Source organism: Lepisosteus platostomus, chromosome 19, assembly GCF_059453375.1.
Source record: "Lepisosteus platostomus isolate fLepPlt1 chromosome 19, fLepPlt1.hap1, whole genome shotgun sequence".
NCBI lineage: Eukaryota > Metazoa > Chordata > Actinopteri > Semionotiformes > Lepisosteidae > Lepisosteus > Lepisosteus platostomus.
In genome coordinates this window covers 5,530,319-5,557,246 of record NC_142629.1, presented here as the reverse complement: position 1 = coordinate 5,557,246, position 26,928 = coordinate 5,530,319, and the positions used below count along the sequence as shown (strand labels likewise).

The 26,928-nt window shown below is 44.7% G+C and overlaps 1 protein-coding gene and 1 long non-coding RNA gene across 6 annotated transcripts in view; both read right to left on the bottom strand.

Annotated features, from left to right (window-relative positions):
• caskin1 (CASK interacting protein 1) overlaps positions 1-26,928 on the bottom strand; it is a 127,083-nt gene that overhangs the window by 74,365 nt on the left and 25,790 nt on the right. The window lies entirely within an intron of this gene.
• Positions 20,206-26,282, bottom strand: LOC148644977 (uncharacterized). The gene is made up of 2 exons (XR_015928396.1): positions 26,142-26,282; positions 20,206-25,128 (listed from the first exon to the last, which is right to left on the bottom strand). It is a non-coding gene; the product is annotated as an uncharacterized LOC148644977 (long non-coding RNA).

Below are 26,928 nucleotides of genomic sequence, written 5' to 3'. Positions count from 1 at the left end.
GTTCGTTTCTACATCACATTGCATTAGTCAGTACAGTAACTAGTGAGCGGGAAGGGCCGGGACACATCCCCATTCGTGGGAATTCGAATGCAAGTTTGCGACAACATGGCGACTCCCAGTACTTTCACAAAGTTTAGAATTCGTCGAGTTTCTTTGTCAAAGAATTCATTTTGTTACCGAGATTTACTAACCGGTCTGAGAAACTGGGACTGCAGTTCCACTTTAACATGTGTAGCCCCACACCTTAAAACACAGTCCTGTACCACTATGTGGATCTCAATCTAATATGTTTATATGTTTTCCATAATTCACAGCTCCTTCTTTGCATCCCAGCACTCTTACTATGATGTGTTTCTTATGATCTTGAATCTGTTCTTAACAAACTTGATGTACATGTTAAGGCTGTTGTACACCCTCCTTCCATCATTTCTTAAGAGGTCTCTCATACTCGTTGTTCACCATTCACTCATTTTTTTCCATTCTCAACATTCCAAAAGATATGGAAAGGAAAGACATTTTCATATCCTCTCTCATTGTTATTATCATTAACAGCAATATTCCTATTTGAATATCGGTTGTCATCTTTTTGGTTGGTGTTGCACATTGGACGTTGTCCTTGTCTCCCCTCTGTTCTGCCATTTTGTGTCAGGTTACAGACCCTGACTCCCCTGTGGTTTAAATCACTCTTGCCTGTCAATCTGGAGGAAGATCTGGAGGCAGAGTTTAGGTATTTCATCTGGCACTCACGGTGTAACAGTTAAGTCTGGTCTTGTCTTTGTCTTTGTGTTGTGCGTATCCTTGTCTGTGTGCTATAGCAAGGCCACTACCTTTCAAACTGTGGGGAATTCCCTGGAGAAACAGCAGCTTGTTATCTTTATTGAATGTTGAATCAGTTCTCCTCACACAAAAGCATTTCAAGTAACCCACCACTGGCTTTGTGTTTTATTATTGAGTACGGCCTTTTTTTAGGACTTGTGAAGCCAGAAATTGTGGATGTGCTGCCCACACGGTCTAGTCACAGTCCAGCTTTACCAAACTGATCCCTAATAAGTGCAAAACAGCTGTCTGTGGTGGCCTGCCTCAACTAAATTGTACAGGAAGCAAAATGAACTGGGTTTTTGCGGTTCTGTTTCTAAAGGAGTAAAACTGTTGTAGTAGTAAATTAACTTGCGTATCTCCAATATTTCATAGCTGTCTGTAATGCACAAAAAACACGTACAAGGTTTTCAGGTGTTTGAAAGGCCTAGTGGAGGTGTCCTTTACTTGTCTGGTCAGTTGCACCAGTAAAGTGCAGAGGGGGCCATCAGTGGAGCTCAGCGACCTGAGTGTCAGCATGTACATTTAGTATATGCGCAGTGCATTGCAGTAAATGCTGCATCTGCTCACTTCTAACCCCAGAGATCATTCTGGAGTGTTTCCAATTATTAGATACGTCTGGGCTCCATCAGCCAGGGATTCTGCGCTGTTTTTGAGAGGCTCATGTCTTCGAGGCGCTTGCAAGTGCAGGAAGTGGGGGCTGTCCATACTGTAGGTCTCCCCCCACGTCTCCCTGCGTCCCACCCCTCCAGATCTCCCACACTGCTGGGCTTGTTAAAGAGCTGCAGTGGACAGGCACACACAGGCTTCAAGGCTGAGGGGCAGGCCAGGGGCTCACTCTCCTCCCCTTGGAAGGGCAACGTTGGCGCTGGCCACGCTTCTAAACCTCTGTCCCAAACCGCCAGCGACCAGGAGCTCTGTGAAGCCGATGGCCGCAAAAACATAAACGGTCAACGGAGTCTTCATTGTTCTCACAGCACAAGAGAGTCTGACACATGTCACCTGCACGAGTGAATTCACTTTCCAAAAATAGCGATCAAGCCTTCTCCTCTTCCCCCTCCATCCCTGATTTATTGGAGAGAGATGTCTCTGCATGTGTGAGCTCCAACCCCCTCCGTTCGATATTTCACAGGTTAAAACCCGGAAGACGTGTATCTGGGAAGATCCTGCTCGATTAAGGGTAATGGCTGAATTGGGAATTGCTGCAGCACTTATTTATGGGTTACAAGGGACTGCGCTTGCCCTTCTAGCCATTTTCAGTAACTGCTTCAATCCCAGAGTCGAGCTGTGGTAAACGGGAATGTAACTCGGGAGCAAGGCAGGATGGGATGCCAGTCACATGTTGACACCGGCAAGGAACAACTCACCTCCACAACATCATGCAGACTGGAGGAAGAGCCCAGTGTACCTGGAAAGTACTCATCTGAACATGAGAAAAGTCCACACAGACAGGGCCACCTGAGCCCGAGGAGAACGAGCGAACTCCACACAGATAAGCGCAGACAGAGTCAAAACTTGGGACCCTGGCGTTACCCACTGCGCCATTGAGTCTGCCTGACTGTGCTAATGCGCTGTAAAATCCAGGATCCTTGAGAGAGCCGCCACCTAAGAGCAAAACAGAGATGACAAATGGGAGAATGCTCGCCTCATGCTCGTTTAAGTGCAAGTCGCTAATCAGCTCCAGAATTTCCTCCGGTCGTTTTCCAGAAGGTGTGCTGGAGAGCAGAACGCCTCAGGTTCAGGGTTGAAGACCTTGAGGTGCTGTCTCTGTACTCCCCAGGGGCTGCTCTCAGACACAGAGACATTTCCTCAAAGGGCGAACAGTGCCCCTCTCGCACATCCCAGATGGCCTGATAAACTGGCCACTTTACAGCCTTGCTTGGGTGCGCCGAGGGCATAGTAGTGCCAGGAAGAAGGAACACTGCAGTTGGACTGTGCCACGGCCTTTGGGTTTATCCCAGATCCCCCAGTCAAGTTGCAAACACTAGCTGTGGCCAGGGGGGGAAAAAAAAAAATCCCACTCGTTTTTTGGATTCCTGATATTTTTCAAAGCCCCGCCGCTGGGAGAAAACATTCCCAACGTCGGGAAAGGCTGCCTTAAAGAGGTGGATGTTCCCCTGCTGGTTTGGCACAAGGAGCTGGCTCAGTTCACTGCTCAGCTGCCACGGTTATCTCGGCCTCCCACACCGCACTCCCACACGAAACCTGCTGGGGAGAGGAGCGGCTTGAATACTGATGCCTACTGTCATGGCTGGCAGTCAGGGGGGCTTGTCTCTGTGTTGCTAGCACAGGTTGTTTGGCAGTTTGATCCATTTTTCAGTCTACCCACCCAGACTGAATCCTGCCTTGTGCCTCCTGTCACCACCACCCTGTATTGGACTAAGCAATTACTAAATATGGAGGGAGAGGCGAAGACGATTTACGTTTCAAAGGCGCAGGGAATGTTTCTGCAGTGGTGATCCATAAGGAAGCGTGTAGATGCTCAGTACCCTGTCCCACTTCCTCCCCAACCTTTGACCTTTCACCTTTGAACCCTGCGAACTGGATGCAGGTTCTTCTGTAGGTCAGCAATGGGAACTGGAAATACTAACTATCTTGATACCTTATTTTGAGTAAGAATCCAAATGCATGCAGATAAATACACTGCTTTTTGCCTATTACGTAAGTCCAACAACCTGCTTTTCGTAAAGCCTAACATGGATCAAAAGGCTGTGCAACAGGAGTCAGTCTTCTGCTTTGGCTGATTTGCTAATATAAAGGCAAGGTTCACGCTAATTATTTTACTATACAAACACTACAGACCGCACAGGAGTTCATTACGTTGGAGAAAGATAACAGAAATTCCATTCAAGGGTCAGATGATGCATTAGGGGAAATTTAATGTGTTTGGTCTTATAAAATTAATCTGCAGGAAAAACAGATTTTTCTGGGCTAAAAAAACAGCAACGGCTCTGTAATGGCTGGAGCCCTGAAACAACAACAGCAAGAGAACCATCTCCGCGAAGCCGCTTTCCTGATTAAATTAAGTAGTGCTCCTGTTCTCTCTCCACTTCCTCACTTATCAGTACAAAGCACATCTGGGTAGCTGCTAAACATCTGTATCATCCAGAGGGCAGCCCTGTTGCTGGCCTACATCAAATTAGCTGGATGGGTCTACAGATTTTTTGTACTAATTCTAAAATGTAATTTCCTGATGATAAATGTATTATTATGTCTATATGTCATGACACAGGGAACATTTTCCATTACTTTTTAATGCTGTGATGGTGATGCAATGCTGTGATGTGATTTTTGTCTTTGAGTCCAGGAGGAATTAGTTGTACTGAATTACTTCTGGTTTTGACTCGGCTTTTCCCTGTGACTGGAGCGGTGAACAGTTTGACACAGGTAAGCAGGCACTCCCAATTAACAACGGATATCTACCGTGACGTACTGTACGTGAGAAGGATAATATCACTTTGCTGATTTCTCCTCTGTTCACAAACAAACTCATTCTAAAGATCAGCTGCGAGGACACAGGATGCAGTTTTCATTAGCGATGGCAGCAAAGAAAGGTGAATCTACTGGTGAATCTAGCCAGGACACGTCCGAATGCAGTAAGATAAAATAGATTAGTTAAATTCACATGAATGGCTATAAAGATGCTTAAAAGTGAAGTGTCGTATGGAGATGTGTACAGTTTTGGTCTTTGCTTTATAGAAAACATATTGCTGCTCTGAGTCAGTCCAGAGAAAAAAATTAGAAACATTCTGGGGCTTAAAGGAATGTCCTTCATGTATAGGCTGAAGGAACTGAATCTTTTCAGACTTTGACAGACAGACTTACAAGGGGACCTGCTCCAAGCACAGTAATTTGGAATCTTCAAAGTCAGCCTGTCTTGCTCAGAACCTCGGATTGAAGAGCTAAACAAACCAGATGGCTCAACTGAGAAACTTAGTGGAAGTGCATTTAAAAGCAAGAACAGGAGGCCCTTCTTTACGCAAAGGGTTGTGGGAGTCTGGAACAAGGTACGCAGCCATCTGATTGAAGACAATTCCCTGGCTTCTTTCAGGAAACTGTTGATGAGATCCCCTTGGATCACTCAACTATCAGCTACCAAATGAAACGTATTCGTAACGCCTTATGTGCTTTACAGAACATTAGCCTAAAATAATGTTCAATAGGCAGTGCTGTTTTGTACTGCTCTCTTTACCTGCTTACTGTGTCTGAGACTTATCAACATACCCTGAGAAGGCAACCTGGCCCAAACACTAAGCATCTTCCTGCGCTCCTGTCAGACAGACAGAGTTCGGAAGCTTTTCCATGCTTAATTCGGTCATCCTTCCTAGTGAAAGCTACGGGGCCAAGGTATTGTGGAGACTGACCCATCTAAGATAAGTTTAGATCACTTTATTAGCCCTATACATGGATTAGGAATTCATCTTTTCACATACCCCAACTTGCTCTCCATGAGACACACAGACAGGGAGAGAAGCCTGGGGTCAGAGCGCAGGGTCAGCCATTGTACAACACCCCTGGAGCCATTGGGGTTAAGAGCCTTGCTCAGAGGCTCAACAGAGTAGGATTCCTCTGCCAGCTGTGGGATTTGAACCAGCAACCTTCCAGCCACAGGCTCAGATCCTTAGCCACCACTCCACCCCTAAAACCTAAAATCTAAAACCTGCCTAAGCACCTCAAAAGACAAGCAACAGGGGGTAAAAACTTGATTCCAGCTCCAGGTGGAAAGTCCTTCTGCCTTACAGAAGAAGGAGAGGATCACAACAGCTTTTCTTAGGCAATCTGTTTCACAAACAGAAAAAAAAGGTTTTATTTCCCTAAAGGTTTCTTTTTTTCTCCCAGTCTGGTGTGGTGCATGTCACTCATTCCATTCCATCCGCAGTGCAGTCGAGCTCTCAGATCAAATTATTTATTTCACAGAAATTGGCCGCTATGAAATTTATCGCAGCGGAAGCAGGAGTCTTAATCAGGCGTATGGTATTGCAGTCTCATAAATAAGAATATATATATATTATTTTTTCTGCATATCAGTGTATCGTGACAGGTCTTGCCAAAGTTAATAAAGTGAGAGACCTCTGCAGCAGAGCAGAGCTCTGGAACTAAAACACAGAGCTACTGGCATCATTCCAGTCTGTGTGTTGCGAGTTTAACCCTTGAAAGTAATGAATTCATCTGCTTGCGTTACCATGACGTTTTTTTAATGTATATGACTGACACTGTCATCACTGAATGATTTACATTTATACCCCTTTGTACAGCTGGGGTTTTTATGAAAGCAGTGCAGGAGAATAAGAATGAGAAAGTTCAAGTTTGATGACACTACACTCACAGGGCTCTTCAGAAACTCAAATGAGTGAGTTGACAGGAATGATAAGCTGAATGAGCTGAATCGTGCAGCCTAAACAACCTAGAACTAAATGTAAAAAAAAACAACCTGTGGCAGACTTAAGGCGAAGCAAAGGAGATCTCTAATCACTATACATCAGTAGTGAGGCTGCAGAGAGGGTGGATAATTTTGAGTTCCTGGGATTGCTTGTTCCAGCAATCTAAAATGGAAGGTCAACACAGCCATCACGGTCAAGAAAGCTCACCAGAGGCTGTTCTTCCTGAGGCAGTTAAAGAAGCAGTGAGCCCCTCCTGCAGATCTGTCATTGAGAGTTTTTTGACCTGCTCCATCACTGTGTGGTTTGGCAAGACTTCTACCCAGAACAAGAAGCAGTTAGAGAGTAGTGTACATCACCACCGAAAGTGCCAAACCAGTATTGTAGCAGCGCCTATCCGGAGAATGTGAGGAGCATAAACTCTGCATTTTCATTTTGACATTTTTTATAATCGGGATCGCTCTGTTAAACTGACCTCTTTCTTTGACCAGAGCTTCTACGCAGCAGAAAAATGTTAGGGAAAAGGGATGAGTATCAAAGATGTGGTTAATGTCTCTACAGTAGTGATCAATGACTGGAGCATACAGGTGCTCATTATCCTTGCCTCACTTTCTCGTCAACCTTTGACCCTTAACCTTTGATCCCTGCCATAAGTCCAGTACGGGTTCCTGATCGCATGAGACAGAACAAAGTGGGAAGCCACTGGAAGCCCCAGTAGCATTACCAGACTTTCTTTCGTCTCCTGGTTTCCTCTGTACCTCAGTATCATTTTAAATACTGGAATTCAACAAAAAGAAGTCTCTCTTCCAAAAAAAAAAAGTCTGGATACCACAGCTATAAAAAACATATGCATGGATGCAGTCAAACATGATTGCGGAATCACATTAGCTTTGGAGGCAATCAGACAAAATGAAACTCTGTGTGCTTAAATCAAAGTGGTACAAATAATTGTTCTTCCAGTCAGGAAATCAGATCTTACTTTCGACAGTTTTTCTTTCGACAATTTTAACAGGGTCAGAACTTATTTTTTTAAATGCCCCCTGAAAATCTGGCAACCCCTGGTTCTAGACAGTAATGACACATTCGTTGGATTCGTTGGGTGGGGAAAAAAAAGCTGGACAAATACATCGGCTGATGAAAGGAGAAACCACAATATGCTATGGCTTTTTTATGATGAAAAGACAATTTAGGAATTTAAACCTTCAGACCTGAGACTGACCCCTTTTTTTCTCTCGAAGACAAAACTCTCTATTGTCCAGCAGGCTGGGATTGAATCAAGATTTCCGTTTATAGATCTGACCTTCACCTTACTTTCATCCATTTGAAATTGGAAATGGCTTTGAGGAGGGATATACAACAGCCGTCCATTTTCTAACCACTTCTTCCAGTTCAGGGTCATGGAAGAGCCAGAGCCTATCCCAGCAAGCAATGGGCTTAAGACAGGATACACCCTGGGCTGGACTTCATCGGGCGCAAGGCAGGATAGATACAGGGGATATACAATGTATTCCAGTCATTTGGTTATAAGAAGACTACACAAGAAACTCTTTAACAAGTGAGTGAGGGGTAGCCTAATGTAGAAACAATCTGGTCTCATTACTGGTTGGTTGTTGGTTTGAGTCCCTGAGTAGACCTTGTTGTTGTACTGTGAGCGAGTTACCTTATCCCAGTTGCTCCAGTCTACCCGGCTGTACAAGGGAGACTGGCGTTGCTGGGGGTTAGCTCCTCGGATGGACTGGCATCCCAAATGATGTCCATGTGCTCTCTTGTCTGCTTAACACTACAAAAACCAGAATAAACTCGAATCTGGTGGGACTCAGGCATGGAAATCACCTACTAGTTATTAAAGTTAAACTTAATGACAAGGAATGTAATTTGGAAAACCCTTTACTGGAAGTATATTAATGAAAAGTAAACAGTACTTAGTAAGTACTTGCACTGTAATAATATTCAGTTTGTAAAATAACATTTTTCCCCTTTCAACAGTTAAAGACTGCTCTGTTAATTATTCAAACCTCATTAAACATTTCATTAATGCTAACCATAAATTCCCCGTTTCCCTGAAATGTTTCTGCTGCACTGAAGCCCTGGTCAAAGAAAGATGTGTGTTTAACAGAGCGAACTCGATTATAAATGAGAGAGATACTCTGTAATGATCTGTTTCACTAGCCTGGGCCTGACATTCCGGCTTCAGAGTTTATTTTCTCAGGAATTAAGGAGTTTTTATTGCTGTCTAATTTGTAATCATGAATTAGTAAGGTTTTCCATATGGTTGATTGCTTCCAAAGGGCACCTTACAATAAGAGTCTTTTAAATTACATGCCATTTAATTATTAATAATTATAAATATTGAACAGCATCTCGGTTACTGGGTCCTTAAAATTAACACTCACTAGTGTGAGTGCAATATAAATGCAATGATTTCAACTTCTGCAATCAAAACAATGGTTCCCTTGTTCTCTTCACTGAATTATCTGTGATGTCATCTCGAGAAGGTTGTTAAAGCAGCATCTATGATGTGGGCACTGATTTACCATTACTTGTCACTCTGTGTTTTTAATGGACCACAAGGAAAGTTAAATAATAATAATAATAATATCACTTTATGAACCCTTTACAATTTCTTGCATTAGGAATTATCTTTTCACATACCCCAGCTTGCTCTCCATGAGACACACAGACAGGGAGAGAAGTTTGAGGGCAGAGTGCAGGATCTGCCATTGTACAGCACCCCTGGAGCAGTTGGAGTTAAGGGCCTTGCTCAGGGGCCCAACAGAGTAGGATTCCTCTGCCACCTGCAGGATTTGAACCAGTAACCTTCCAGCCACAGGCGCAGATCCTCAGCCACAGAGCCACCACTCCACCAATCTAGTTGATGAGTTGATGACTCGACTCTCATTTTAATTTCGTTTCTTCCTCTTGGCAAATGATGCAGAGCTCTAAAAGCGAGACCCAGTTATTTTGGTCACAGTTTTTCTTCTCCAGCAACATAGACTGCGTCATGTGGGGGCATATGTCAGTTATTTCTACCAGTCAACATGCTTGTTTGTGTGGTGAAATGTAAGGACTGTAAGTGTGATATTAAATGAAGTGGTTGTGCGCTATATATGGGCAAAGTCCTGGCGCAGTCTGTGTCACGTGTTAAAGACAATAATCATCAGAAGATGACTGCTTTGAGAATGGTACCCTGTTCCCTCTTCTCACACTGTGGTTCTGTCATTTAGAATATTGTATACAATTGTGTTCACAACATTATAAAAAATAACATCTTTCTGATCTGGAATCGGTTCAGGGAACAGAAACCAGATCCAATCTGGGACTTTATGCGCTGTACTCACAGGCTGGAAGAACTCTACCTTTTTAGCCTTGATCACAGACGTCCATGAGGGTGCTGGACACACGCATTCAAAATCCTTAAAGGCACCGACAAAGTCAACCCAGCAGAGATCTTCAGAGTGAAACCGTGAAACATGATCCAGTGGAAACAGGTGAAAACGGGGTGGAAATGCATTTAAAACAAAGAACATGATGCACTTCCTTATCCAAAGGGTTGTGGGAGAATGGAACAATGGTTGCTTTACCCTTCTTATATTCCCCCTGTTGTTCACCAGAGCTATATTGAGTCCTATACAAGACAGGTGTCCATGCACAGGGCAGAGGATACAGAAAGGACCCCTTAGATATAGCATGCTCTCTATTTCCTGTAAGGTCTCATGCACAGTGCAGGGACACTCATTATCATGGCAATGAGAAAGGCTCAGCAGGCTGCCTTGTGCAGCAGCTGCAAGCCTGGAGAGACCCCTGGGGTGAGAGTGTTTCAGCCCATCATGCCAATTTGGGGTAGCTCCCTTTGGGTTGTCCCTTCTCTGCTGCAGTTCACAGATGTATTGCTTCTAAGCAATCTTTAATCTTTAATGTAGCTTAGAATGTTTTGGGCCTATATTCATTTAAATTTAGTGCTATGGGGCCCAAACAGTATTTTGCACCATCTATAGAGTAGGCTTCGCCTCTTTGCATTGGGCAGGCTCACAGTGACACTTTGCAATGTATCTTTTGTCTGCAAGCATGCCATTCATAGGTCTAATGCAGCTGTGTTATGAACTGTAAAACACACTGCAAAACACAACAGCCAAAGAAATGAATAATAACGACAAGAGCAATAGTATAATACTGTATCTGTATGAGCTCAATCCATGATAACCACAGTGGGCGAGTGTGTGCGTCTGTCTGTGTAAGCGTGGGTTGATAGAAGTATACAATAAGCATGCATGTGATGGGCAAGTACTGCATATATCCTCCTGGGCCACAATGGATTACACTGATGTGGGAGACATGCTGTCCTTCGCTGGTCACTCTCTCCCCCGGCGAGCAAAATCTATCCATCTTTTACACGGAAAGGGTTCCCTGCTTCTTCTGCCCGAGCGATAAATTCATAGCTTTTTTTGTTTTCCTTCAGTGTCTGGGCAGGATCAGGGGAGGGAGTGTGTGTGAACTGAGCCCAGTCCGTGGGCGCACACTGTGGACTGTTTCGGATGCTCCCCTGCACTTGTAGTGGTATTTATAGCTGTTGAAATTGAACCCTACACCAGCCAGGAAGTAACTCTCAGGCTGGCTGGAGCCCAGATTCTGATCGTACGTGAGTCCTGGGCCCACTGTTGCTGCCTATGTACTGCGGCTCACTGGACTCCACTTGTAAACACATCTGTTAGGAGCCATAAAAACCCACAAACACACCCCTGTGAGTCAGCAGTGAGGCTTCAGTGCCCCGACACTGACATAGCTTGAATTACAGCCGGCCTGCTTTCATACACTGCAGGCTTCCCAGTCAGGGCTCACGCTGGGCACCATTCAGACTGGAAACGAAATGGACTTGACTTAGAATTCGTCAGCGCCCTGTGGAACGATGTCTATAGCAAATCAAAATCTCCATAGCTCCCTTTAACATGCATGAATGGATTTAACACACCCCTGGCTGCAATCTGATCTCATCAAAAATAAGGCAAAGGATGCAGAGGGGAAAGTGATTTATCATTTCTATTAATAATGGCTCTTAAATCTAGCCCTAGCCCCTGAGATGAGGACACAGGAAAGTTCTTTGCTTTGTTATGAATACTGCATCCCCTTTCTCCATCATGCAACACTGTGGCAGGCAGATTCCTTGTTATAATGACTGTCAGAGCTAAATTCAAATTTGTTTCCCAAAGATATATGACACCTGGCGGCACTGGATAGAAAAAAAAAACCTCAAGCTAGGTCTATCTATCATTTCAACACACAAGAAAACAGCCAACACTATACCACCTTGGGTTGCTATGGGAGGCAGTCACCATGGTTACAATATGAAGGCCACAGTGAGGAGACTGATTTCACAGTGTAGGCTGGGGCACAACTGTCCATTTTACAGATAAAAAGACAGAAAGGTGGTGACTCAATTGTTTAAATCCTGTTCGGACTCAATGCTCCTCATCAGTTACCGGCTCCCCAAAAAAAAAAAATCTCTTTGCTTCGAAAATGTCCTCACACAGTAAAGCACAGAATAAAATGTAAATCAAGTTTACACACAGTAAAATAACAAAAACAATAATTGTTTTATATTTTCCTGTATTCTATGCCTGTGTAAGCACTTACATATTCCTCAGAGATGAGCAGGATATCAAGGAGAGAGGCTGTACGCTCTGTCTCTTCATTCGAGTGCTTTTTTTTTTTCTCAGCCTGACCTGGAAACCTCTCCTTTCGTCAACCCGGAGCAGTGTGGCCTGTCAGCTTACATCATGTGCGCACCAGCGACAGAAACACGGGAAACATGCATATTAAAGCTGTAGCCGCAGAGGGAGGGAGTGAGGTGGCCCTGCTCCTGTGAGGATCGGAACCAGGCCTCGGCACGCAGCCAGAGACACGAAATCTAACAGCGCTGGGACTTTGTCGCGATGTGTTGAGGCAACTTCGCACAGCGCGATGGAGGGATTTTTATGTCCCATGTCGGTAGAACAAGTTTTTGTTTCCATGAAACGACCAGCTGTTTACACTGCAGCCAGGTGTCATCTTAGGGAAACTTACCCGAAACGCCAAACGGACTTTGTACGGGGAAGAGTTTGTTTACTACTCTCCCATTGACGCCGGCCAGATCCAGGCAAACATATTTCCAAGCGTACAGCACACGACAGCATCCACAACTCCAAACACAGAGTCAAGTCTCCCGCTGAACTGGTAAGAAAGCTGCCGTAAAACACACTCTTTAACCAAGAGGCCTGCACTGTTGTGCCCTGGGGAAATCATCTTAAGATCTTAATCTTTCTCTTAGTGGAGTACCAGAAGCCTAATGCATGTACAGAGTTGTCACTTAATAATTAACCTTATCCTCAGGACAGATCCGAGACAGATGCATGGAAACTGTACAACACAGCAGCATTTCCACAGTCCAGAATCCTCCTGCATTGCACTGTGTGACAGTAACAGCACAACATGTGACTGATGGCCCAGGCTCAATGTTGGCTTGGGTCATTCAGGCTTCCTGACATGCTGTGAGCACAGGCATGCCAGGGCATTGGAAATTTCTGCCAGATGTACCCGCTGGGGCTGTGAAGCGCTGTGAAAAGGGAAAGATCTAGCACGAGAAACTTTCAGCAGCTCCTCTTAACCGATGACCTGCAGCTTGGCCCAGTGCAGTGAGAAAGGCATCAGGGAAACAGGCCACATGAAAACAATGCTATTCAGAAACTGCTCTGGGTGGAACAGCTTCCCTAAGGAAACTTATTATTACTTAAATAACTGAGCCGTAGTTACCAGAAGCTGTAAAAACGTACTGTAAAAACCTGTTTGTAAGAACCAGGGGCTGCACCATTAATCCTATACTGTACGTTCAAACATTCGGGCATCAATTTCTCGTAGTGCCTATTATATCAAGCACACAAATCTCCCCTGCCCTCTCAACCTCCATCTCTGGCTGGTATGGAGTTTTGTAATTGCTCTGTGGATGGTGCAAGGATTATCTCCACATTTACAGCATAACCACGGTAAGAGGAGAAAGGCTATGATTCAGATTCAGACAAATGTAACTCAATACAATATGTGAATCAGGGGGAGAATCAATTAGTGTGCTTTTGTCCATGTGTTTTAGTAGGCTGTAACCTCCAGGTTTAAGCGCTTGACTCCAGAAATCCAAGATTCATTTCCTACAATGCTGCACTGTTTTCATATAACAAGAGAAAACACAGCACGTATTGGCAGATGATTATCCTATAGCCAGGATACAGTGGTATCAATAGGTGTTCTATTCAAGACTCTCTGGTACTGGCTTAAGGCCTTATCAGTACTTATTGCTTTACATGTCTTTGCTCTGCGCTGCCTTAATCTGCTGTGCATTTAAACCCAAGGGTCACTCCTGGACTGAGCTGCTCCTCAGAGATTCTGCTGACTGACGCGGTCACAAAAGGCCCTAGGAGAAGAATAGAGTTATGTCTATTGTCACAGATGAAGATTACAAAGGCGCAGGGTACTGCACAACCGAAAAAGGTGGCAAAGACATGCATATCCTCACTGCAAGACGTTGTTGTAGATCGCCTACAATCTTGGGCGATCAGAAGATACAGTTTCCAAAGTGGCCTTTTCAGACTGCCACCGTTCTTATTAGGATGCTGATTGCATTTTTCTGTGTGTTCCCTGAGCGCCTGTTCTCCTGGCTAACACATGCTAGTCGAACTGCACTTGATGTAGCTCCATGCGATCAGAGGTAATGATTTTTCTCACTGCTGAAGAAAAGCTGCGAGATGGCGTGTTTTATGGGGCTCCTGCTGGAAAGCCCTGTAACTCCAGGACTGCTGATCCATACTCTCATTACAGCACGCCGGGCTCCAGCACATGGCCTTGCGCCACACCGCCCTGACAACCGCAGCAGAATCGATAGGCTTCCTCAAGCCAGGCACTGTTAATTAGGAAGCATTGATCAAAGAATTACAGGAAGATTACAAGTATTTCACAGCCCACTGGGCGCTAAATCATCATTCGCTGACTGCAGCTTGCTGATCAACGTCATCGGATCATTATGGCTGTTAGCACCGAAATAAAATGACAACTCTTAGAAGTAAAAGCTTTATCGAAATACACATTTCCCGTTTTTGAAAACCATGGCACAAAACTTCTATCCATCCATCCATTCAAGCCTCTTTATCCAATACAGGGCCGGAGGGGAGCTGGAGCCTATCCCAGCAAGCAATGGGCGCAAGGCAGGACACACCCTGGAAGGGACGCCAGTCCATCGTGGGGCACACAGACGCAGCACATACACACTTACAGCAGGGCTGATTTTCCCAGAAGTCAATAGCATGTCAACCAGTATGTCTTTGAACTGTGGGGGCAAACTGGAGCACCTGGAGGAAGGTGGGAGAACATAATAATAATTAATAATTCCTGAAACTTATATAACATGGGGGAAAAGAAACGGACTCCATGCAGATTGCACTCCAAAAATTAAATCCAGTGCCCCAGCACCGAGAAGCAGTAATGCTAACCATTGAGCCACTATGCCACCCCACTCTACAAATCATCATATGAGAGTCCTTTGAGAGGCCCTTAGAATTTGAAAGGATTCTACACATTCATGGATGGAAAACAGCCCTGTATAAATATAAAAAGGCATTGACAATATTGGCTATGCCAGGCTTGAGATACAGAATCAAGAGAAGAAGGAAGAAACCATGCATAAAGTCCATGCTGACTGCAAAGGGGAGACGAGCTCTTGCTGATGGGGGTTCAAGCTGCAAGGGGCTGGACTAGGTACCATATCTTGTATCGGTGTTGGACAGTCCTAGAGACAGGCCTCTTCCTTTATCTGAGGTTTGATGGAATCATACGGCTTTAGCTACAGATCTATCACCGACGTGGTAGCGTGCCACTCACAGAGGAACACTCTAATCAGATGAGCGATCCTTATGGACATACCTAGAAACAGGTTCTTAGAATAGCCTTTGAAACTCCCCTTGAGCCCAGGCTGTCTTTGGGCAAAGTCAAGCAGCAGTGAAGAAGTGATGAGCAATCTTACTGGATCGTCTGTTCTGCACTAATCCCTTGTATAGCAGGGAGAAACGGGAGGGATGTCATCATCGATCACGAACTCCTATGAAAAGAAAGCTGAATATTTCATAAACGCAATCAAGAGGACAATCCCCTTGGATCCGCCGGTGGAGGAATGTTTAAACTTCCCATTAAAAAGCGCTGCTGAGGAGCGCATCGGTCTTGGCGAAGGGGCTGTCCCCCGAAGTCCCCGCCGTGAATAAGGTGCTCCCCTCCCTGCCCGCGCACGCCCGCTAAAGATTTCTTTTAACGGATCCAAAAAGAAAGGGTCCTCGCCCCTCGGCAGCAATGAGATAAAATGAGGCTTCAGCTCAATGCCACTTTAGTCTGTGCGCTGGATAAGGCTCTGTGTGTTCCTGGTAAACAATTTGGGAGCTTTAACATGACATACAGAGGCAGATTATCAAAACGGATTATTACAGAACACACCACGAGGGCGTCCGATGGGACAGCCTCCCTGCATCTGTTAACTTCCGCCTCTGCTCCAACATCTCCCTGCCCCACAGCCATCACTGGAACGAACCCGCTCTGATCTGATGCCTCTTCCCACTCTGCTGGGGTACAGCCCTGTACGCACTGGCATATACTGTAAGAGCTGAGAGAGACAGCTTGTCCGCAGCGCGCACACACAGTGCTTCTCTAGTGTTCACATCCCACAGGCACACAAACTGATCGCACATGCTAGTTGTTCTTGACAAGCCCCACCCTCGGTAGTGTCTGCCATCAGATCAGGACAAAAACAGCGGGGCAATGTGAAGTGCAGGGGAAATCAGGGGAGAGCAAGGCCCAGCCTGCAGCTACGGCCCAAAAAAAATGACGTAAAAACAGCAGAAAACGTCAGCCTACAGCACAGAAAAGTACACATCTAATGCAATGAGTTAATGAGGTGCTGATATACAGTACAGGCCCTGTAAAAAAACAAACCCAAATGCTTTTAAAATCATTTTATTATTTCCGCAGTACAAACAAAGTGCTTGGTTAGGTTTTAAGACTGAAGACGTGAACAAACATCTGCATATTCACACGTGTGTCTTAGTCTGGATCCTCTTACAACTGTGCCTCAGAGAATATTTACTTGTTGCGCCACGATCTTGATCTCTTGTTTAAAAAGCTGCCATAACGTCCTGAGAAGATCCACGTTCACCCAAGTGCACCACTGATTGTCGGGCATGTGATGTTCATCATTGTGCACCTTAATCTTTTAAATATTGGAGATGTGCTTAAGACACGTTGCGAGTCCATTCTGTTTCAGAGAGTGATATTAGGATGTCTTTGTCTACCTCTTGTGAAAACACACATGCAAGCAGATACACATCTAGTGATGAACTGCAGGACCTCAAGGCAAATTAAGTGGGCTCAGTGATTACTGACCAGTACCTGTACACCTGTAAGCTGTTCTCGAGGGACTAATGAGACAAAATGCTTTGCATCTCTTGTCCCATGATAACTGGTAAAGTGAATCGGTATGTTTAAAGGGATATCACATAAAACATAAGGTGGAACACTGTATACTGTACTTTATTATTACAGCCTCTGCATGTATATTTTCACACAGAATTGTCTGTGAGAATTGTAATGATTGATCCCTATCTCCCAATAGTACCTCACACTTTAAAACAATCACTGGGTTAGGAAGGAATGAATACATACCACCATAAGACACACATTTCCCATACAGTATAATGTATATGATGTACATCTAGAGAAGGAAACCTTTTCAATCAATTTAATCAGCTACTCTAAGCATTACTAGATACTAGATTTTTTTTGTTATTGACTATAGTCAGAGCACAAAACCTGCACCACCTATGCAATGAATTGTACATATGATTGAACACAAAATGGTGTGGCTGGCCAGCAGTAATTAATCCAGTAGCTTCAACTGACCTGCCGCTGGAGGTCATTTAGGCCTCTATTGTGTAGATAGTCACATACTGTATGGTGAATTAGTTAATTAATTGGAAAATTGATGAAGGCTGAGAGCCACATTCTCACATGGGATAAGCCAGACTTAGTTGGGTATATAAAGGGATTCACAGGGCTAAGTAGTGTTGGCCTTTCAGAGTGGGTGGCTCTTTTTGTAGTGGAGAAGTCTATAACATATGTTATATACAACATAAAGCAGATCTGTTGCAAAAGGTTAAAGATGAAAGGAGTTTATTGGGCTCATCTTCCTGATAGCTGGCAGTTAATGAGGATCTCATCCAGCTGTTTATTAGAATGCTAGAAGTTTCAATCTGAGTTGTGCTTAGCATCAGAATACAGGGGAAAAAGCCCTGTTTTTATTAATACAATGTGGCCCAGCTTGTCGCAGAATCAGAAACTGCTTAAGAGTTGTCTTCCATGTCAATATGCTCTCTAGAACTGACTCCTCAATTGAAAAAGATTCGGTTCTTGAGGGCTCCAGAAACTAAACAAGAAATCTCCTACAGCAGCACAAGCAAAAGAGGTTTACAAGAAAGAGTTATAGCTTCATTGTCAGGTCATTCTAATCTGAATACCAGTTTAATGCTTTAACAGAAGACTGTAAGAACAGGCCCCATTCACTGCTGTCTGATTTGTAATTTCTTCGCGAGGTATCTAATAGCACTAGATCTCAAAGCACATCTGCCCTGCCTTTGTTTAAAAGATTCCTTTCTGAATGGAGAGCGCAGGATGGCAGTTTTTCCTTTTCCCTTCACTAAAAAGGAGAAATAAAAGATCTTTTGCAGCATTACATAACTGCTCTTTCAAAAAGGGATGAACTCCAGTACAAGATGACTGAACACGACTTCCGTGCATCATTCAAAGGCCTCGTACACCACAGTGCGTGTTTTTTACAGACGATCCAGCTCTGAGATAGTGACTCATTAGCCTTGAGACAAACATTTCCATGCGGTAGAAAACCATTTTGTGGAAAAAGCTGCGCTCGTTGACCTTGCGATGTGCAGATCGATACAGCTCAAAGGCTGTCAATCAGCCTCCGATAGCACTGAACAGAGGATGCAACTTCTCCATCACCCCTGGTGGAATCCTTTAAAATACTTTGCACAAATTCTATCTCCAGAAGATAAGAGATTTCCGTGGCTACAATGGAGCAGCTCCTTTTTTCTTTTAACACAGAGTCAGCTTGAATATACCTTTTGTGGAGCGCTTGAGGGCATGGGATATTTTTGATTTTAAAGAGGGGGCTGGATAACGTAACCGCTGTTTTGGGCACAGCCACAGAAAAAAAAACTCCTGGAATAAATGTGACTGTCTTTAAAACAGACCAAAACTGCTGCTCCAGATGGCTTTTTTTTATCCAATTGCACCAGGGCTACTGCACCATCATCGCACAACAACAAGACAATTCTCGACATCTCCTCCTACAGCTGCTTCCTTTGGATTTTCCTTCAAGATTTAAAAAAAAACAGCAAAGATGCCCCCTAATAATTCCTAATAATCCCCTAATAATTAAATAATCATTTAAGGCTATGTGAATAATCAACTTGTTCTGTCAAATATTTTTTAGTAACTTAGTACTAGCCATCACTGTGAGTTGATGTGGGGATCTCAAGAAGAGACTAACGAAAGGTTTCTGCTACAAGCTACGCAGATCTCAAAAGAGAGCACAGACTAGGGGCCACTACTCTCTGTGCATCCTGATGTCCCCTCCCAGGATCCCCTGGGGATGCCTGCCAGTGTCTGATTTAAATGGCTTGAGGCCACCAATATAAGTGTAGTGGACTGTTCCAATGATCTCCAGGTAGGCTCGTCATCCTTTCTTCCCTCCTCAAAGACTCTGCAATATGGGGAGCAGAGACTGAAAACTGCACATGAGCCCTTTCGTGCTCACTCACGCAGAATGAGCACAAAAAAACAAAACAGCTCCCGAAAGTATCCCAAAATGCTGTGCAGCTAAACGGCTCCACAAATACACCCAGAAGCGACCACAATCTGTTAAAAGACATTTCAAGAGGTCGCCCTAAACCAAAAACAATCATCTTTGCACCCCCCAAAGCCTGAAAAAGAAAATTCCGCAGTCTTGCAGTGGAACAGTTGTTTACCAGTGAGACAAAAAAATAAAGCAGTTCGACCGCACAGTAGTGAGCAATCTACGGAGGAGGAAGCAGAGAAAGCTGAGCTGTTTTTTTTTCTCTTCGCTGTTGCTTTTCTTTTTCAATTTTATTTGCCTTTGAAAAGCTAAAAGGCTTGCTGGCAAAGCCTTGATGCGGGACTTCAAAGCACACTTTCTGAGCCTTTGAAAGTGAGGTGATAACTCTCTCCTCCAGTCCCTGTGTTTCGAGCCCAAGTGTCTGTCTGGCCAGCGACGGCATGGCGCACTGTTTGCAAAGTGACACATGCTCCATCCACAACTACTCCTATTCGTCTGGTGCAGAGAGGAAGACAGCCTGTTCCTGTTAATTAAATGTTGTTTAGTTTTCAAACAAGGGGAGCTGATTAAAAGGGGTTTCTAATTATAAGTCACAGCAGAAAGCTACCACTTGGCACCCACGCTGAGCACCAGACTCTGCAAACAGAGAGGAGGCGTCAGGGAGATCTGAGGGACACATCAATATCTTGGACTCGTAACTGCTGCAATTTTTCCATTGAAGAGGCAGAGCTTTGAAAAGCCTGAGATACATGCTTTGATAAATGCCTGCAAGCATCCTCCAAATGTCCAACAGGGTGACCTTGCTAGGATTTGTCTGACAACCAATGAAGAGAACACTGAACATGACGTCATTCCAATTGGGATTCTTAATTACTTCTAAATCAATTAAACACACATAACAGTGTCTTCCCACAACTCAATCCGATTCAAATGGAGTAGGTGTTATTTCTTATTTTAAAATGCATGCGCACATCCACGATGGCAGACAACAGCACTTGCACCACTTAAATGAGCTAATTCAATAAATCATTGGAACTCCCATGTGTTAGAGTGAACCTTCAACATATACAGTACATAGGAGAGGTATCAGTGAGAAGTAGAATTCATTTATTATGTCTTATCCTAAAGAAATGAGTAAATAAAACTGGTGAAGGTAAAAGGTGCCAATAATTACGTTTGCAGATTGATATACACTGAGGGACTGTGGATGAAGGGTGCTGATCTCGTAGAGCACGTCATGGACAAGAAAAAAAGAAACAACATCCACATAAAAGAGAGCTCTAGGGAACAGAGTCTCCTCATTTGAAGTTTGTTGAACCAGAAAAGAAAACGTGGCAGTGGGACAGCTTGTCTCCCGTAACTGCCCCACGGGAGGGCAGGAAGGAGGAGGGTACCCACGGAGCTGACCGGGCCACCCGAGACACGCCCATCACCCCTGTGCCACCCACTGGGCCTGGCGAGCTTTTCTCCTTCCTGGCCTCCGCGCCATACGGGGAAGGCTCTGACGCTCCGCCCTGGCAAACGAAAGAGTGTCCGCTTGCGTCACCCCCAACCCTGATGCCCCTCGCGTCCGAGTAGAGCCTCGTCACGAGCTGATCCCACAGAGACGGCCTGCCCGCAGGCAACTCGAATCAGCGCCGAGAAAACTGAAAAAGAAAGGCACCTGCATAATTTATGCTACCTTTTCATCTGTTGCTCAGGTTGACAACGGGTGCAGGCATCTGTTAGCGTACCCTTCCAGGGCTGCAGAAGACGGCTTTGCTGAGAACACACGGCTTTTCTCAGGGCCACAGCCCCACCGTCGTTAGGCACTCATTAGGGCCTCAGCAGAGGACTGCTAATGGCACCCGCAGGACAGGACTGTAGCGCGAACAATTCTCTCGAAATGCTAACATTTACAGTAACGATTACAATGTAAACACCAGCATCGTGTTTCTTTATTACCATTTTATGTTACTTGAATTTTATTTCATCGTGGTCCTTTCGGGCACTAGTCTGGCAGTATTCCACAGCTAGTAATGTTGCCCTGTTCTTCCGTCATGTGCAAATCCTGAACTGTTTGTATTTCCAGCCTTGAGAGAAGGGCACCAATTCAGTTCCACCCTCACGAGTATCGCGTGCGTTTTTGTAAACGCATAAATCCCGAATTGGGATCAGACAGCTATAGAATGGACTTTTTTGCTGTTACCCTGTGTCTGCAGTAAAGAGTTCAGCCCCGCAGTGTACAGGCACAGCAATATTACCAGGGTAAGAGCTGGACTATAGACACAGGTGGTGGGCCAAGTCATTACACAGGTGAACAGTGAACATGCGTTCAGTAGCAGGCTGTGTGTGTTGCGGGGAAGACGACACACAACAACCTATGAGCAGCTGTTGAGCTGTCTGACACTGAAGCTGCTGGTAAGGCAGGGTCTCAGTGTTAAGGTACAGCTCTCAATATTCAAGATTCAAGATTTTTTATTTGCCATATACAACACGTGTATTGGAATGCTAACTCGTGCAGCTGTACCCAGTAACAGCAGAGAAAACAAATAGGCACAAATGACAAACAGGCGCATGGACAATACATTTCAGACTGATGTCTTTAATTTCCCTCACTAAAGTGCAGTCCTGAAAATGGACATTATGACCTATAGTCTGTTCTGTTCTTTTTCTAAATCTCATATGGTGCAGATCCTCGTTCACAGCGAGCAAAAGATATGTTTAGTCCAGCATGGACACGCCGTCTGTCTATAATTAATGGGGTTTTATCTGACATTTGGGCCAAATTATTTAAAAAAATAAATCCGCTACCAATCTGTGAAAACGCAGGGTGATTTGTAAAGGAAATTGTGTTTTTTGAAAAACCAATACTCTAAAGAAAAGAGAAAAAATTCCAAGAGCTGTGTCTCGTTATTGTCTATCCTCACACACACAGCTTGCACCACACAAGTCTGGGCACAGTGAATGTGTTCAGCAAATAACCAAGAAAAGAATCAAAACCAAGCCCACAGATGCTTTTCATAACGAGGGTTTGTTTACGAACCTGAGAGGCTGATGAGCAGCTTCACTGACAGCAAACCGCTGAGGGCTGGCTGAGTTGCTTTTGGGCTCTACAACCACTGAGGCTCCAGCCAGAAGCTCTGCTGCGCTTACTGGGAGGACAGGCCAGGTGATGTGGAAATGAACATTACACACAACTTACACGGCCTGCTGCACACCAGGGCAGAGAAAGGTCTCCAGTTGTCCCTGCAGTGGAATTATTATTGATTGTATTTATTCTTCTATTTGCCAGACCCCTGACATTTCAACAGCTCTGTGGTAATTTAGAGCAGCCATGCAATCGCTCATTACTGCAGTGATTGAACAGAGACTATTTATTCATTCCGGAGGAGGGAGTTCTACAGTGAATGTCAACACTTCCACTTAATGCAGGTCTCCAGTTTGCTAGAACAAGCAGGTCAGCACCATTGCAGGCAGACATCTATTTGAGATTAAAGCCTTCACACTTTCTAGAAACACGTTAGTGTTGAAACCCCAGTAATGCAGCGCTGGACCCCGACCCTTGCTCGACGTGCCCAGATTGATCTGTTAGTGTATCTGCTTTCCTGACAGGTAATTGCAGCTAGCTCAAGGCAAGTTGCACTTTCCTAGAGCCTACGGGCCAAATTTTCCATTGGCCCTTATCAATCATGGCCTCCTAATAATCCCCCTCTATGAATTGGCTTCATCACTCTGCTCTCCTCCCCACTGAGAGCTGGTGTGTGGGGAGCGCTCTGGCGCACTATGGCTGCCGTCGCATCATCCAGGTGGATGCTGCACTGGTGGTGGTGGAGGGGATCCCCATTACCTGTAAAGCGCTTTGAGTGGAGTGTCCAGAAAAGCGCTATATAAGTGTAAGCAATTATTATAATAATTATTATTATTATTACAGTACCGACTGGTTTGTGGTAAATAACTTACGTCATATTTCGGATAACTCCTCTGTATTCCTTCATGGGCAAGGGATTCCTAAATGATCCCAGGGGTGGAAATGCAGTTCCTGTCCAAGAATAGTAACGAAGACTAATAAAAGCACCTGAATAAATACTTTGCATTAGACAGATGATATTTAAACTGTCTGGGTTAACGTGTGTTCCACCTGTGCCCTCATGCACGAATACAAGCTTGGGCAGACTGGTGTGATCCCATTGGACTGCAGGAGACAAAACTGAGAGGTTTTCTCCTGGGTGAGTCGCTTTGCTGGGACAGTGCCTGGTGCTTGAAATGGGCTCTCCTGGATTTCGTGCTGCTGCTGCTCTTTTCCCCTCTGATTTTCATAGCTCCCATCCTTATTTGGGAGGGCATTACTGCCGCTCTGCCGCAGACACTGGCTCCAGATCTGCAGACACCTTATAAGGCAGCAGGGAGAAGCAGCAGGCACTGTGAACCTCCTGAGCCCACTGTTCTTTACCCAGCACAGCTCTACTGGCAGAGCTGCAGAAACGTGGCGTCCATCCAGGCTTCTAATCTCCGGACAGAGACCGCTGGGAATGTCTTTTCAGTGAGCTCTCAGAAAACCGATTCATTTGCAGCCAGACCATAGAGCAGCACACTGCTGTTCCTCCGCTTTCTGCTCTGTGCAGCTAACTGCCCTCAAGGAACACTGGCCTATCTAAGAGGCAGCAGGGTGGCAGCAAACCGCTATTTGTACCAAAGCAGGAGCCATTTCCAATGACAGTAACGTGTCCTGGTGTGTCTTTGCCTCAGTGCTTGGAACAGATCAGTAAGGCCTGGAGCTCCTCACTGGTTTGTCTTGAACTCATGAACTATGAACCCAAAACACTTAATTAAAAACATGAAATCATGCCTCTCAGTGGTGTGACATTGGCACCATTAAACCTCACGCGTCAATCTGAAGGGATCCTAGTAGCTGCTTCGACAAGTCCAGCAATTTAACTCATGACTTCAGTTTCCGAAAGCCTGAAGACAAGAGATGGACAAGCGAATTGTTAAAACAGGTCTGATGGCACCGCCTCTCACAGTTCTCATACACAGTAGTTACAGTAGATATCAGGACTCAATGTGTAGCTGCGGTGAAGGTATAAAATCAGGTATTTAAAATGGAAGGGTATTTAAAAGTGAGAACACGAGGTACTTGTGTACTTCTCGGATCAATTAACTGCCAAACAGGCTCATGGACTCCTCTCATATGCAACCTCTCTTATGTTCTTAAGTTTCTATTATTAAAAATGAAAGATCTGTATTTATACTCTACACACATCTGGCTCAGTCATTTACAAAAAAAATGTAATTTAGTTCTTGGGACTACATTGTGTAATTCCTTATGTCAGATAACGCATCATTTGTAACTTGTACATTTCAGATGCATTATAGCACTCAAATAGCTACGCAGACTTGACAACAGGCCAGCTTGAAGCAGCTCTCTATCTGTATCATTCCGTCCATCTTTTTTATGTAATCTTAAAATAGACTCACAAAACCGTCTCCAAAACCACCGCAGCAAAATTTATTACTCCCATCTCAGACACTGTGCAGGGCAGATGCGACTCCTGTCAGATCTGCTGCGTAGCTCTTCCTGCACAGCAGCAGTGTTAGCAGAACAATGTCAAAGAGCAGACGAGCGCAGCCTCACGACCCCAGAAGAGAGGACAGAAGGAGTGTCGTCTCATAATCCAGGGGACTCCAAGAGCCTGCTGATACAGCCTCAGGGTCTCAGGCAGAAACAGGTTCATTCCTCACAGAGTGGGAGGAAAAAAAAACCTTATCTCGTTCTCCACAATTTCACCGGAAAACAAAAGCCTGACTAAATACTTTTATTGTTTTAAATTTGTCAGAAAGAGGATTTGAAGCATTGTCCAAGCAAATATCAACAATGATCTAACTCCCCCTTCTCCTGCCCCCCACTTAATACTGGGGTGTATCACTTTTTTTTATTAAAGGCAGCATGGTCACTGCCCAGAAAGTCTGATAAGACTGGATTGAAACACCAGGCACTGCTCCGACAGGCCCTCGATCCATTGCCAGCAGCTATAATAAATTAAAGGCAGCTTTGAGAATCGAATAACTGCATCAACCTGACAAAATGACTGTGGTTAATATTTTAGGGTGAAAACACTCTACCTTGCAATATCTATACTATGGAGTTCGTACAAACTTCCAGTGTTACAAATGACTAATGTCAAGATCAGTTCGGATTAGCACATATAAAAGCACAATTACAACAGCATGCATTGCACCATAGTTACTCTGTTATAAAGTATAGTTAGGATGCTGCAATCATTAATCATTCACAATAACTACCTGTTTTATATAATACAGGTGGTTGTTTTTTTTCATTGCTTGATTTTCACAGCCACTTTCCACTGAAGGAGTGAGTGACACAGAGCTGACAACAGCGGCAGAAGGCCGCTGTCTGTGAGTCCATAAATTAATTTGGACACCTGGCAACTGCGTTTCTTTCCCAGAAAGGGTATTTCATATAAAAGCACGATCACCTGCCACTTATTTTTGGTGTTAAAAAAAATCTATTCCTTTCACACTGAAGAATCTCATTATACCTACAGTAAGCTGTTTCCATTCTGCTGTCTTCTCATGGCAGAATAACACCATTGTAAACTCATTTGTATCCTGGATTTCTCTCCAGCACTGTTTTCTTACAAAGCTGTGCCCCCTCTTATGCTCTTTGATAATGGGTGTAGATAATTCACACTCTGCTTGTTGCCTCTCTCACCGCGTTACACTCCAATTAGCAGCACTAATTGCATCAAACAAGCAGGTGACACTTCATCTTTCGACCCACAGAGGCACATAATAGGCTGGGCTGAACTACCTATCAGCACTGCGGCTATCCGGCTATCTGTATGAAACCCACAACTAAGATTCGGAAACCTTGGTCAGAGCTGATCCCATTGGCGGGCTAATAGGCTGATCTAACAAAACGCAGGTTGACGTAGAAACGCCAACTCAAACCATCGAAATCCCTCTCCTCTTGGTTAGTGTGTGGCTGCCCCTCCTTTGCGGCTGTGCTGAGTGATTCTCACCGACAGGCTGGAGGATGGTCAGTTCGGCAGGCCCTGCTTCACCGCACAGTCAGATCCCTGCGGGCCGTTTGACCGCCGTCGACTGTGCAAGACTGTGACTCCTGTTCACATTCTGCCACTCCAGGTCTCAAACGCAGCGAGTTGTTGCGTTCCAAGTTAGTGACGATGTCGGCAGGGGAGAGATTTATTTATAGCCCTCTCATGTGCCTACCCTCTCTAAATTGCATAATGCTAATTATGTTCAAGTGGGGAACTGCGTCAGTGTGCGTAGGCTGCAAAAGAGCCAGTAAAGTTTTAATTCCACACTAAAAAGTAGAAAGGAGAAACAAAGCAATTTCGGGTGCACCCTGAAGCAGGCTCAACTGCCGAAATGTTGCATATCTCCTTTTTACTTGACAGCAAGACATTGACCTTTTTTTGTTCCTAATACTTAAATTTTCCCCCCTTGACTCTTCAGATAGACCAACCGTCCCTCAGCTCTGAAACACAGTCAGTCCTTTGCAGGACAGAAGAAGGGAGAGACCCTCCTAGAGTAGCACCAATGTGATTCCAAACCAGGCTTGGGTGCCGATTTCAGTCAGTTTTAACACAGCAGAATTTAGGCCACACGCCCCATACACATCCACCTAAGGACAATGCACTCTCTGCTGCCAGCAGAACTGGCAGCTCCTTTTCTCTACCCATACAAATGGACATGAAACTGACCAAATCAGGTTTTCCTCTCTCCAGATAGGTCTAGATGAACATACTTTGGAGAATTTCAGACGCATTTTATGAAAGTGGCCTG